At 34.8% G+C, this 14243-nt stretch overlaps 1 long non-coding RNA gene across 1 annotated transcript; it reads left to right on the top strand.

The window, feature by feature from the left end:
* Window positions 1-1076: 1076 nt before the first annotated feature.
* LOC145167286 (uncharacterized) lies at window positions 1077-2627 on the top strand. The gene is made up of 2 exons (XR_013741031.1): window positions 1077-1428; window positions 1519-2627. It is a non-coding gene; the product is annotated as an uncharacterized LOC145167286 (long non-coding RNA).
* Window positions 2628-14243: the final 11616 nt, after the last annotated feature.

Raw genomic sequence — 14243 nt, 5'->3', positions numbered from 1 at the left:
ATGGCGAAATTATGGTTTTAAAATGTGATTTGCTTCAGGCCACTAGCCACCCCGGGCATTCAATGCAACCTATTTCTTTCCTTCCCTTGAATATAGTACATTTTGGGTATAAAAAAAATAACCAATTTCTTTTATTTATTTTGAAGTGAGATACACCTAAATACCTATTTTATTAACTTTTATTATAAAGCGGTTATTCTAAACAAAATTAGTTGGTAACTTGTAACTTTTATTTGTATAAAAATATCCTATAAAAATAGCTATTAGTTTATAAATATATAAAATTACATAAAAATAAAAAAAACTTCAAATTTTAGATTAAAAACTTTTCATTTATTACGTATGTTCAGTGAACAACACGTATGATATGCGTAATGTATACATTACACAATAAATGTTTGACAATACACGAACATGACAAAATTGGCCTTATAAATAGGGTTTTAAAAGTTGAGACTCAGGAAATTATTCAAACATATGGTGTCATTTTGAGCTCAACAACCTTACATAAATTCATGCACAATAGTTTCCATAGAGTGTAAAACATTTAGTAGATCCACATAGAAAACTGTGTATGTCATATTGTATGCAAATGATGACTTAATTTTAATGGAAAAAATGTTTTTTTATGCATTGGACACCACATATATTTAGTGTCGTGGAGATAAAAAAAGAAAACAATGACACACGAGCTCATTAATACTCTCTTTGTCAATTTAAAGTGGTTCATTAGTAAAATAAGATGAACATAAATTTAACGATTTTATGTATTAAAGAAAATTGGATTTTATAATAACCTAAAACACAAATATTAAAAAAAACAGATTTAAACAAGGAAAAGATACAAGGTAAAAAACATTCAAGAGAAATCTATTAATAAATGTAATAGATATACATATTCTATTGCAATAATATATATATATATATATATATATATATATATATATATATATATATTATCTTACTATCTTATAAAGCATACATAATAAATGTCTTAAATACAACTATTTGAACTTGATGTACATTGCATATTAAGAGATACACTAGCACAAAATAATATATTTTAATACATGATGTGTTAAAGCAAAAGGGAAAGTATGCGGATCGCTCATGAATGTATATGGGCTGTTTATTACTCACACGGATCACTGGTGAATGTAAATGGTTTGTTGATTACTTCTTCAATCAAATATCTTCTGATAACAACAAACGAATACATTTTCGCAAACAGACACACCCTAAAGCCATTTCAAAATTGAATCAGACGCTCCCCATCGCATCAGTCGTTCTCCTCCGTACCCCCTCTAACTCTCTCAAAACCCTAACAAAAAAGGATGGCAGTCTCTTTCTCACTAGCGATCTCACACTATCGTTGCGAGATCTAAACTGAGTGCAGGTCAAACAAGCAACCACCTTGATCCGCCCAGAGTTTGTTCATCTTCAAGTGTTTTTCTTTGTTAGTTGTTTCTTATTAATGACCTAGCGATTGCTCAATTTACTGATTTTTTTGGTTTGTAGTTTCTCATCAATTACCTAGAGATTAGTTGGGTCAAAAGAAGATCTTTAGGAGTCGTGTTTGAAACACTATGCTAAGCTTCGATCCCCAGTGCTCTTCACTCTTCAGTTGTGTAAATTATGTCTCCCCTACCATACGAACTACGCCAAACTCATCATCTTCATTTTCCTCATTTCCGGAGGTAAAAATTTCCATCAATTTTCTCTTTTTGTTCCGTCTCTTATTCTCTTTCCTTATTTTCACATCCAACATTGTTTTTTTGAGTTTTGTACGTATTTTTGTCAATGGTTGTGGTTCTCCAAGATCTACATATTCAGTTATAAAATCCATAAAGATAGTATTTCAAGAAGTACGTCCATTTGCTTTTTCCCTTTCACCCGCTTCTCCTGAAACTAATGTGATTATAAGCTTTTGTAAACAGGTTTTTTAATTTTGAACACCTGGTTTTATTTTTGTGGAATTATCTGGTTTAATCTTTTAATTTACAGCTTTTATTCTATATTTTTTGTTTATCTTCTCATTTTTTGTGTGAAATTTGTGTTAGGCTTTTTACTAGGTGGTAGAATTAGGGCTCCAAGTAAAATACCAAAAATCAATGACAGGTAGCTTTTAACTTTGAATCTACTGATCTTGACTGTACCATGAATGAATGTGAATGGAATTTAAACAATGCTTTTGCTAGAAACTGTGGTTGTGAACTTTGATTGGCCTTTGACTTGTTCAAGTAACTCTAAATTAATCAATCTTGGAAGCTTTTACTGATCTTGGTATGCATTTAAAGAAAACTATGATTTTGTTTTACAGTGAACTTGATGAAAGAACTATAGATTCAAGAGAAATGGTAGTATCTTGAACTTTATCACTAAAAATTGATTGACAAATTGTAAACATGATCCAATAAAGTTTGGATCTAAATTATGATCTTTTGATAGCTGTTAGAAACAGCTTTGTCATTTGCAGGTTTAAAACAAAAAATAAAAAATAACAGAAAATGAGAAGTTGATCGAGGTTTAAAAGAAAGGAGTTAAAGGACGTTAGAGAAAATGACTTGACATGATTTAGAGATTTTGAATGTTACAAAGCTTTTCTGTATCATAAAGCTTGACCTGGGGTTGGTATAATATTATTGTAATTCATATATTTATTTTTAGAGTATTCATAACATAGATGAAGATTTTCCTGATTTAGAAAGATACAAATGTAAAATTTGATAACGAGGCAATTGTCGTTCTTTATTTATGCTATACCATATCTCTTTTTACCGTTCGGTTTATCCCTTTTGAAAGAAGTAACTTTTATTTGATTCATTGGTTCATAGAAAGTGGTCTGATTGAAAACGTGGACTCAATCAAGTGGTAAAATTATAGTGTCAGAGAAAGTTAGAAAAAACATGGTTATTTGTTACTTTCCAAGATATAGAGAAAGTTAGAAAAAACATGGTTATTTGTTACTTTCCAAGATATAAAGCTACAGTAATAGAATAAAATCTTACATGACCATTAAATGCTTTTTTAGTTAAAAATATGTTTTCATATGTAAAACTGGTAACTTAAAAGAAATTTAAAATTTTGAAATAACCTAAATAAAACAAGTTGAATTATGTATTGCCAAGGTAATTTTTAAAATTGTATTATACTATTAGTGTTTAAGTATTTATAAGAGGTTTTAATCATTTTATTATATGTTGTAGGATATAAAACCATTATAAAATAATAATACATTTTTTGAAAGTACATTTTGATAACTTTTTCTCATGCAGAACAAAGAAAGGTTAGTCAGATGAGGGCGGAAAAAGAAGACATTTTACTTTTTTTTGTTTCATATGCTCTTGCGATGCGTACCTGATACAGAGAAATCTTTGCCGCAGCACAAAGCCATAGCGTTCTTTATGGGTATTATTCGGTGCCAGTGGCCTCTTAGCTTTGTGGGCGATATCGGATCAATGTTACTGATTTTTATGTCAGTGATTATTATTATTATTATTATTATAATTAGCATTGTTTTACTTTTATTAATGTGAACACATAAAATTTGTCAATGTTTTATTTTGTTTGGAGCTAAACAATATTTTCTTAGATTACATAAAACGTTTTAATAATTTTTCCTTGAAATAAAATGTTGTAATAAATTATAATTGTCATATAAAAATAATACAAACATATTAACAGTTACTATGAAACATATCCAACAATTGAGAACAAAAAATAATTCCAACGGACGAAAATATGCTATGGCAATAAATACATGGAGAAATGTTTTTGAAAGTCTTTAAATTTGTGAAAACATTATGATTTTGTTCCTACCATGATTTTAGGTTCGTTAATGTCTATATTCTGTCAATTTTTTCCCTTAAGTTTACAAATTTACTAAAAAGATTCTTAAGATTACAAATCTTTTATGCTTTTACCCGAATAATGTTCTCCAAATTTGACATGAAAGTCTTTAGCTTTCATACAGTTTATCGGTTTCGTCGCTTAAAACTTGCTATTACAGGCATCAAGAACAAAAACTATCATATACAAAAAAAAAAAAAAACCATTAACAATGTTTTAGGTTTAACCCAAAATAATTTGTCGAAAAACTAATAGTTTTTCGAAACAATCTAAAAGCGATTCAAAATTAGAAACCACACCACCTATTTAAGAATGGTTAACTTAAATCAGTTTCGGTTAATTTTTCGGTCATTATACTCACTTAAACTAATTGTATTTAGTTGTTCACGTTAATAACAAAAATGATCACAATCAAAGGTTTTTTTGTAACATGTATACAAAGAAAATTAATTGTCGAATAGAAATTATCTGCTGACCAGTAAAATAAACTATTCATTGACCATTGAAAAGAAAATGATCACCGAATGCCGAATTTTTAACCTGAAACAGACTACCGAAAAAGTACTACTTACCGAAAAAATCTATCCCGCGCCGCCGCATCGCGCGAGTATTCTACTAGTATATATATATACTAGGCGAATGCCCGCGCGTTGCGCAGTGGAATAATTATGTAGTTTAATATGGTTATATATATTATGGTAAAATAAATAGTTAACATTCTTTTTAAGCATATGGTTAATTGAGAAGTTGTGATTTTAAAGCAAATAAGATGCTAACATAATGCAATTAACAAAATTATTACATTATAATTAATATGCGATTAAATAGTTTGTACATAAAGGTTGTATGCGATTAAATAGTATGTATATTTTTTGATTTACAAATAGTATATACTAATAAATAATTCGAATTTATTATTAGTTTAAAATTGTAAATGTAATGTTTATATACACATTAGTATCTAATGTGTAACTATTCGATAATTCAGTAAATATGGGTTGTCATTTGTGGTCGTATGCGTTTAGTTTCTTAACTAAACCTCACATGTGTTGAATCACATTTTTTGAAAATTACTGAAAAGGATTAGAGAACTTACTTATTGCCTGTAATGTTTGGTAATATAAGACATCTAATTTCACATTTTTTCATTGTAGAATTTGTACAACTTGTGAATTTCTGCCATTAATTTCTATGCTCGAGTTTCTCATTCATTTTTAAAGGTTTTAAATATTCTTTCATTCTTGGAGTTTCAAATTCTTCAAGAATTGTGGGTAGACTGTTCTTGCATTCTTTAGTAATATTTGAATAAATATAGTTCTGGAAACCTATCTGAAATGCAAAGGTTTTGATATTCTATCTTGAGACTTTAACTCCGGTAGAAAATATTGCCTTCACGGACCGATGATCGGACAACTTGGATTCATTTCTAGGGTATAATGTCTGCTTTAGTTCATTACCAATCCATATTATCCTATAACACCTGCCATATATTCATAATCCGTTTAGAGTATTTGAAATTATACAAACTAAAGAAGTGGAAGTTATGCAATGAATGATATAAAGGGATTTAATTACCATGCAGCAGGAGCAAACTAAAGGAGTGGAATGTATGAAATGAATGACATAAAAGATTTAATTACCATGCAGGAGCAAGTTTTGTTTCATCATTCTTGCCAAATTTTCATTTGGGAACATATTTATAAGTACGAAGGAGCAAAATCAATTGTTCCTTCATGTCATACTCTAAATTCATAATCCATAGTTCCATTCATAGCTTCAAAATTTCATTTATATAAAGTGTGTGATGTGTTATTAATTACTTTGAAGATGAAAATGTGTGGGGGTTTCAAATGCATGAGGTGTTTGGAAATTTGTGTGGGGGTTTCAAATGTATGAGATGATTGGAAAAATGTCTCCTTTATAAGTATATAATGATAATGATATATATTCGTTTGAGACCAATGAAATTTTGTGACACAAGGGATGAGTTTCTAGCCCCACAATTATAGGTGTCAAAAAATAATATATATATATATATATATATATATATATATATATATATATATATATATATATATATATATATATATATATATATATATATAGACAAAATTGCAAAAATGGTCCCTGTGGTATGCATTTTTTTGGGGTTTTAGTCAAAACCTCGATTTTTTTGGATCCATGGTCCTTTTGACCTAGTTTGTATGTAAACTTGGTCCCCCGACTTAACTTCCGTTAAGTTGTTGCTGTTAACGCCCTCATGTGCCTCCCACATGAGGGTATATTTGTCTTTTCACTTCTAAATGACCATTTTTGCATCTAAAAAGATATATCCTCTTTTTTTTAAAAAAAAATACCTATTTATTTATTTTAATAATTAAAAAATAAAAAGGTCTCTCTCTCTCTCTCTATCTCTCTCTCGTTTTGTGGTAAACCTGAAGAAACACACGCACTACACACCATTTCCCTGCCACGAACCTTCAAGTCCATTTTCATCATCTTCAACGTCTTCATATTTCAAGCATATCACATAAACCACCGCCATACACCACCTTCATCTCCAACCCTGTTATTCATCTCGCCATCACAAAATTTATCTTGTTCAGATTCATGCAGTTTCTTGTTGAGTTTGAATCTTGGACCCAGTCAAGCTCTCTATGAAATCGTTACGATGAAGACAGTCGAGTTCGTGGCCACGTACCCATCTCCTACCCTTGGAGTGAAATCGATTCTCATAAAAGCACAATCGATTTGCTAGAATCAGAAAACACTAGTCTCTCTAAACAGTTGAATTCTCATCAATTACAAGAAAATCTAGCAAAGGGAGTCGTTAACAATGTCGAGGTAGATGTTCTTAAATTAAGACGACTGAATGTTGAGCTTCATCTTCAAAAGAAAATTCTCTGTTGCAGGGTTTCATCAATTGAGTCTCAGCTAGTTTCCTTAGAAAAAGATTCTGAGGTGCATAACCTCTTCCAAATTATTACTTCATTAAATTTCTTACAATTTATTTTTTGTTTAACTTTTAACGATTGACAGAATGAATTTATCCAAAAGATCAAATCCGAAGCATCTATATTACGACAAACAAACGAAGATTTATGCAAACAAGTTGAAGATCTACATGTAAGTCGATTGAACGAAGTCGAGGATCTTGTTTATCTTAGATGGGTCAATTCCTATCTAAAAAACGAGCTTCAAAATTCGACTTTTTTTACTTCTGATATATCTTCAAGCCCAGCTTCTGTTGAATGACTTAATCCTTCTGTATCAAGTGATGAAACTTCTGAACATGGTAGCACTCAAAAGAGATTAAGTTCGATTAAAAACTGGAAAAAATGGCCTGTTTTAGATGAAGAATCACAAGTCTCCGAACCCATGAATTACAAACTCAACCTTGGATGGTTAGAAGGAAGAAGACATTCGGTTAGTGGCACAAATTGTTGTCAAGAACAACTGGTTGTGAATAAAGGAAGACAATCAGATGGTTTTATTATATCTTCAATGGAAATGGAGGAAGTGGATTGAAATCGTGTTCCTGGGTGGTTATCGCTTGCTGAACTTCAACAAAAATTGAGTACCCAGTTGGCTTATAGGTTCGATGATGGTGGTGGGATTGATTTCTTCTCCAAAACATGAACACAACAAGGAAGAAGTGTTTGGGGCTTGAGTAATTGTGTGTTTTCTTTTTAGAAGAGAGAGAGAGAGAGAGAGAGAGAGAGAGAGACCTTTTTAATTTTTAATTATTAAAATAAATAAATAGGTATTAATTTTTTTTTAAAATAAAGAAGATATATTTTTTTAGATGCAAAAATGGTCCCTTAGAAGTGAAAAGACAAATATACCCTCATGTGGGAGTCACATGAGGGGGTTAACAACAACAACTTAAAGGAAGTTAAGTCGGGGGGACCAATTTTACATACAAACTAGGTCAAAAGGACCATGAATCCAAAAAAGTCGAGGTTTGGACTGAAACCCCCAAAAAAATGCATACCACAGGGACCATTTTTGCAATTTTGTCACATATATATATATATATATATATATATATTATATATATATATATATATATATATATATATATATATAAAGTTAAGTGAAATAAAACATATTTATTTATAAGTTTGTTTTTGTTGAATATATATATATATATATATATATATATATATATATATATATATATATATATATATATATATATACGCTCTACAAATAATGAGTGATAGCTTGGTTATTATATTTTTTTTATTGTTTAGAAGAAACCCTTCTCTTTTTAAATAGAGAGGGAGTGGTTATTCATTTTGTGTGCACCAAAAATATAGTCCTCTATAGGGATGTAAACGAACTGAACGAATACGAACAAATGCCAGTTCATGTTCGTTCTTTTAAGTTAGCCGAACAAATGAACGAACACGCACGAATTAACAAACAAGTTTTCTTTTTCATTTTCATTCGTTTAAAAAATAACATTGTTATGTTCGTTTATTTTATGTTCGTGAGCAAGCTAAGCGAACACAAACAAACGTAGATAAATAAACATATATGAACGTAGATAAATAAACATATATGAGCATAAACAAACATATAATATAGTAATGTAATCAAACACAATTGAACATATAGAAACATAAAAGGAACTTAAATGAACAGGCATAAACAAACATAAATGAACGTTCACGAACGTAATTTAACGAACGAGACCATTGTTCATATTCGTTCGTTTAACTACACGAATGAGAATTTGTTTTCATGTTTGTTCATTTATTAATTAAACGAATAGAAACGAACTTCCCGCTGAACGGTTCATGAATAGTTCGCTGAACGTTCAGTTTGTTTACAGTCCTAGTTTTCTAGTTAGAGAGAGTAGTTCGTTTACGGCCCTAGTCCTCTAGTTAGAGAGAATGGGTGAGATATCTCTTATCGAAGAGAGTTATAGTATTGTTATATTTGTAACTCTTTCTTTTTATGAAATGATTGGATTGCTTATCTTTTTGTGTTATTCGCATTTCATATAGTTAACCTTCAATATTTCTTATTCCGTACCAAGCCAGTCGTCCAAATTGGGATCCTACGAATGGTATCAGAACTACACCTTGAAGATGTAACATCCCAAAAAATAAGACCCAAAAATTTCATTTTAAAATTAATAAAACGGTAATCTAAAACATTGTCATACAACCAAGATGGATCGAAGTGTATCAGTACATCATAAAATATCAAGAGTAAATCACAAAAATGCAGAATGAGATGGTGTGTGCTCTACAATCATCTCAAGCTCTTCCTTTTGAACCAGAAGTACCTGAAACATAAACTGAAAACCATAAGCACAAAGTTTAGTGAGTTCCCCAAATCCTCTTGAAACGCATCTGGATATTCCCACACAATCGACACATCATCCACAGTCGCCTTACCCTTATCCTGGGTATCCATAACATAGGCGACAAATCCGAAACAACCCTGCTGAATATAGCGTCTGGCCCTCGCTGCTGAACACAAATCGGCCCACACTGAGCTCTCTCTCCCTGAACCACTAAGTCTCCCCCACTTAGGGTTCGAATCTGAACTAACTGCTGCTCACACTTGATCACCGCCCCATTGGGGATCTGCCAATTCATACCCACAATAACCTTGTTCCTACGCAAAGGAATGGGAACCAAATCAATCGGATAATGCTCGCTGAACATCTGAAGGATACAACCCTGATGCACCCTCGTTACCCGGACAGATTGATCATCTGCAATCTCGACATCTAAAGGACAATCCAACTCCCCCGGAGCTCCAACAAACCTCCTGCTAAGTGCAAGCGATACAAAGGATCGGGTAGCCCCCGAATCAAACAAAACCAAGGCATAAATACCGTTCACGAGGAACGATTCTAAAATAAAACACATGAATATAAGCAAGCAATCCAATATAAATAAAGAGATAAGGAGAATATACATACCTGTCACCACATCAGGTGTCGCGCGAGCCACCTCGGCCGTTAACGAAAAGCCCTGCTCTTCACCACAGGTGTATCCGCCTTGCCCTGGCAGTCGTCAGTGATTCATAGAGTCACAGGAGCGGGTGTTGACACCATCCCTGCTGTAGTCAAACACGGACAATGGGCCTTCTTGTGGCCCCTCTGATTGCAATGAAAGCAAATCAGACCAGATCCTGGGGTGGTGGTGGTAGAAGTACAATCCCCGCTAAAATGACCCGTCCTGTCGGACTTGAAGCAGCCCGGACCGCCCACCCTGCACGACTCCTCGTGGATCTTGCCGCACTTCCCACAACGGCTCCGGCCCTGCTGGACTCTCGATCTCGAATCCTAAACATTGGGCCTCTTGCCCGATCCCCCTAAAACTTGAGCCTGATCCGGCTTCCTCTTCCTCTCCATCTCGATATCAATCTCTCTCTCTGGCTCTCGCTATCATATCCTCCAGTGTCGTGCAACTGGATCGGCTCACAAACTGTTGGATATCACTCCTCAACTACTCATGGTACCTCGCCTTTTTCATCTCCTCGTCAGCCACATACTGCGGAACCAAAAGCGCCCTATCACGAAACATCGCGGTGATCTCAACCACCGTCTCAGTAGTCTGCCGGAGATCTTGAAACTCTCGTGCCAACTGTTGCACCTCAATCACTAGTGCAAACTCAGCTCTAAACCTAGGCACAAAATCATCCCATGACATGGATTCAATCGCCTCGCCTCCCAAGGCATGCCCTACCTCCTCCCACCAGTCTCGAGCTTTGTCTTTTAGAAGATAGGAAGCAAGTATGACCTTTGCCCCATCGGGACAACTGCTAGTGTAGAATATGTTAGCAACATCTGCTAACCATCGCCTACTCGCTATCGGTTCCTTCTTCTCGTAGTAGTCCGAAACCCCACATGCCCGGAACTCCCTGAAGTTTAATGAACGTGCCCTTATTAAGACCATCATCTCAGAACGGAAAGAGCCCAAACGCTCCTCCAGCAGCTCCACAATACCCCCTTAATTGTACCGAAGATCACAGGAGTCTGCTCGAGTATGCAACGCGTAATGTTAGACGAAATGAACTCCCACGTCTGATCATCCAACTGCCCCGACTCCAAAATCTAAGCCCGAGCCCTCACCAGCACCAGAACTACCAACCGGTCTTTCTCGAAGAGTCACCATGCTGAAAATAGACCATATAAACCATCAGAAAATGCATCAAAATATATATCGAGGGATCTCATACTCTACAAGATTCCTGGCTTTACGCAGCTTTCCTTGAATCGAGTACAGATCCTCTACTTCCAGTAGTACGGGCCCATACTACCTTCCACATTTATCTGTATTTTCCTCAAGGATTGCCTTGAATCTTGCAAGTCACTCTTTATCCATACAATTACCCCTCATCATGATAAGGCTCCCAGCACTAAATCTCTTCCTAGGTTTTCCTAGGGCAACCACCACACCACTCTCTGCCATCAGTTGGAGAAGGAACTCCTACCGGTACCCTCTAACTAGCTCATCAATACAATTACATATCACTGAAACTAGATAATTCTTCGAATGAAAGGTCTCACACTATAACGGATAGACTCAAACAAGAGCTACGCAATATAGTTAAAACCTAACCTTCTAAATTTCTTTAGTTTCTGCAATATGTAACTTAACATATTCGCTTACTAGTTAGCTGATGTTAGTGAGAACTCCTAAAAAGCACATAGCAAGCAGCATTCGAGCATTGAGTAATCAGAACCAAGCATAACCTAATCAGTCCATCTTATCACTGACTGATCAGTACTAGCATGCAAGTCTAAAAGCTCATACAATAGGCATACAAAGGCATCTCTCCTAGCATTCTATCATGCAAATACTGAGCATATCCTTAGCCCTAACTAGCATGCGATTCATAGATCCACAAATCAAATCATATCAAATAACATGTATAGGTATTTTAGGAAAACTTACTTGAGCTCGGTCTATTGCATGCACCACACCCTTTCTTGTATTAGAAAACCCTTTTCTTAAAAAAACATTTCCTTTTTGAATTTTTTTTACCAAATCCTTAGTTTGATTTCAAACACACCCGAGAGAATGTTCGAATCCCTCAAACTAAGGCTCTGATACCAACTAGTAACGTCCCAAAAATAAGACCCAAAAATTTCATTTTGAAATTAATAAAACGGTAATCTGAAACATTGTCATACAACCAAGATGGATCAAAGTGTATCACTACATCATAAAATATCAGAGTAAATCACAAAAATTCGGAATGAGATGGTGTGTGCTCTGCAATCATCTCGGGCTCTTCCATTTTGAACCAGAAGTACTTGAAACATAAACTTAAAAACATAAGCACAAAGCTTAGTGAGTTCTCCAAAATACCACATACCATACATAGTAAACACATACTGGGCCCCCGCCCTTCATCGGGCCTCGCCCGCCATCGAGTCCCACCTGGCCTCGGGCCCCGCCCGACATCGAGCTCTACTCGGTTTACAGATCTGCCAATCACCAGGCCCCGCCTGATACACATATAAACATATAAACATATAATCATACTAACGCATGCGATAATCACAAAGATAATAACATACAATACATTCATCAGGCCTCGCCCGACATCGAGCCCCGCTCGGTATACATACCAACGCATACACATGTAAGAGTCACGCAGACATCTAGCATCCTAACATAATAAACCATGAGCCAACATTGGTGCCTTCGACCCGCTAAACACAGTGAGGAAACTCACTTCAAGCTGCTGAGTCTCTCAGATAAGTCTTTGTTTGCTGGTCTGATAAAATCCCCGCGCTATCGTCATAAAATAACATCCAATTAATAATTGGATTTTTGACCCATAACTAAAAGTCTAAACCAGGATAAAAGACCATTTTACCCTTTACATAACTTGGCCCAAGTCCAAGGCCCAAACCAACTACTCAAAAAGGCCCAGTTCCAAAAATGGTCACCCAAAGCCCAATTATGGCCTGATCTTCCAAATTGGGCCCAAATCCCTTCGTGGGCCTTCAACTAAAAGAACCCAATATAATATCACCAGCCCAAAAATAGAAATTTGATGGCCCAACAAGACCCTAATCTCCTAAGGTCCAAACATTGGCCCAAACCGAGAAGCCCAAATCTAAAGCCCACTTGTTGAGTACGTGGGGCGTACTCAGCTCGTAAGCTTAGCATACACCCTCTAGGGCTAGTATGCTCAGCGTACCAGCTTTGTTTGCCCAACGTACTCCCAGTTGGCTACCCCACTCCATTAAGCACTTAATCCATTGAGACTTCAAGCCAAACTCTCAGATCTAATTCTATAAACCACTTATCACGTAAAGTTGGCAACTTTACACACATTCATGACTTAATGGGGCTCAAGAGCTCAAAAAGAGCTTAACAAAGGTCTTAACACATGCATGGTCCAAGATACACCATAAAGCTTGCATTTTTATGAACAGGGGGACTAAAACAAGCCTAGATCTAACACCAATACTTCTGGAGTGAGTCAAGAAGCTCATCAATCACTCCAATGTCTCAAAAAACATAAAATAATAACATAACTAGATCTAGCATCATGGATCATCAAGATGTGAGCTTTTTACCTCAAAAAGCTTGCTAATGATGAGCTAGCCCCGAATCTTCAACATCAAGGCACCTATCCAAATGGTCCTCTTCTTCTTCTCCTTCACAAACCACCAACAAACACTCTTTAAGGCTCAAAACTCAGAAAAACACACTAGTGTTTCGATTTCAGGGCAAATGAAAGTGGATGCTGGCTAAACATGACCAAATGAGACTATCATAAGGTTTAAATAGGGTGCAAACCCTAAAAATTAGGGTTTCATTTAAGCTCGCGTACGCCATGCTTACTCCACGTACACCCAACGTACGTGGATTGAATCCGCGATCATAACATCAGGCGAGTACGCTAAGCGTACCACCTAGTACGCCCCGTGTACTAGCTTATGGACCAAAATGAAAAGTTTTTAGATGAAAGGGTTAAATGCAAAACTTACCAACTCGAGTGTTACAAAAGATCTAGATGATTATTTCAAGGAACGATCCCGATTGGCTCTTTTTCTCTTCAGATTTTTCGATCTTCTTACAAGAATTTCTTTTATTCGCAAATTGAAATTTTTGTGTTGAGCTTTTCCGATTTTTTGTGTTGATACAAGCTATCTGAAAATAAAAAATTGTTGTTGTTGTCTGTTTCATTTTTCTGCTGAAATATCGGAGTTTATCAAGTTTTCTTTTGATACTTGCTCCTGAAAAGAAGAAAATGATGATATTTTTATGTAACCTCATTTGAAGTATTTTACTCTAGACATTTTGATGTTCGGGAAAGAGACAAAATATCTTGTGTATTGTTGGTATAGACTTGCTTTGAAAATAAGATATAAGCCAATATCTTTTTGAGACCATTTTTTGTAA

Source organism: Lactuca virosa, chromosome 3 (genome assembly GCF_052849685.1).
Source record: "Lactuca virosa cultivar CGN04683 chromosome 3, Lactuca_virosa_CGN04683_v6, whole genome shotgun sequence".
Taxonomy (NCBI): domain Eukaryota; kingdom Viridiplantae; phylum Streptophyta; class Magnoliopsida; order Asterales; family Asteraceae; genus Lactuca; species Lactuca virosa.
Note: the sequence above shows the minus strand (reverse complement) of the source record. Positions and strands in the feature narration are given on the sequence as shown.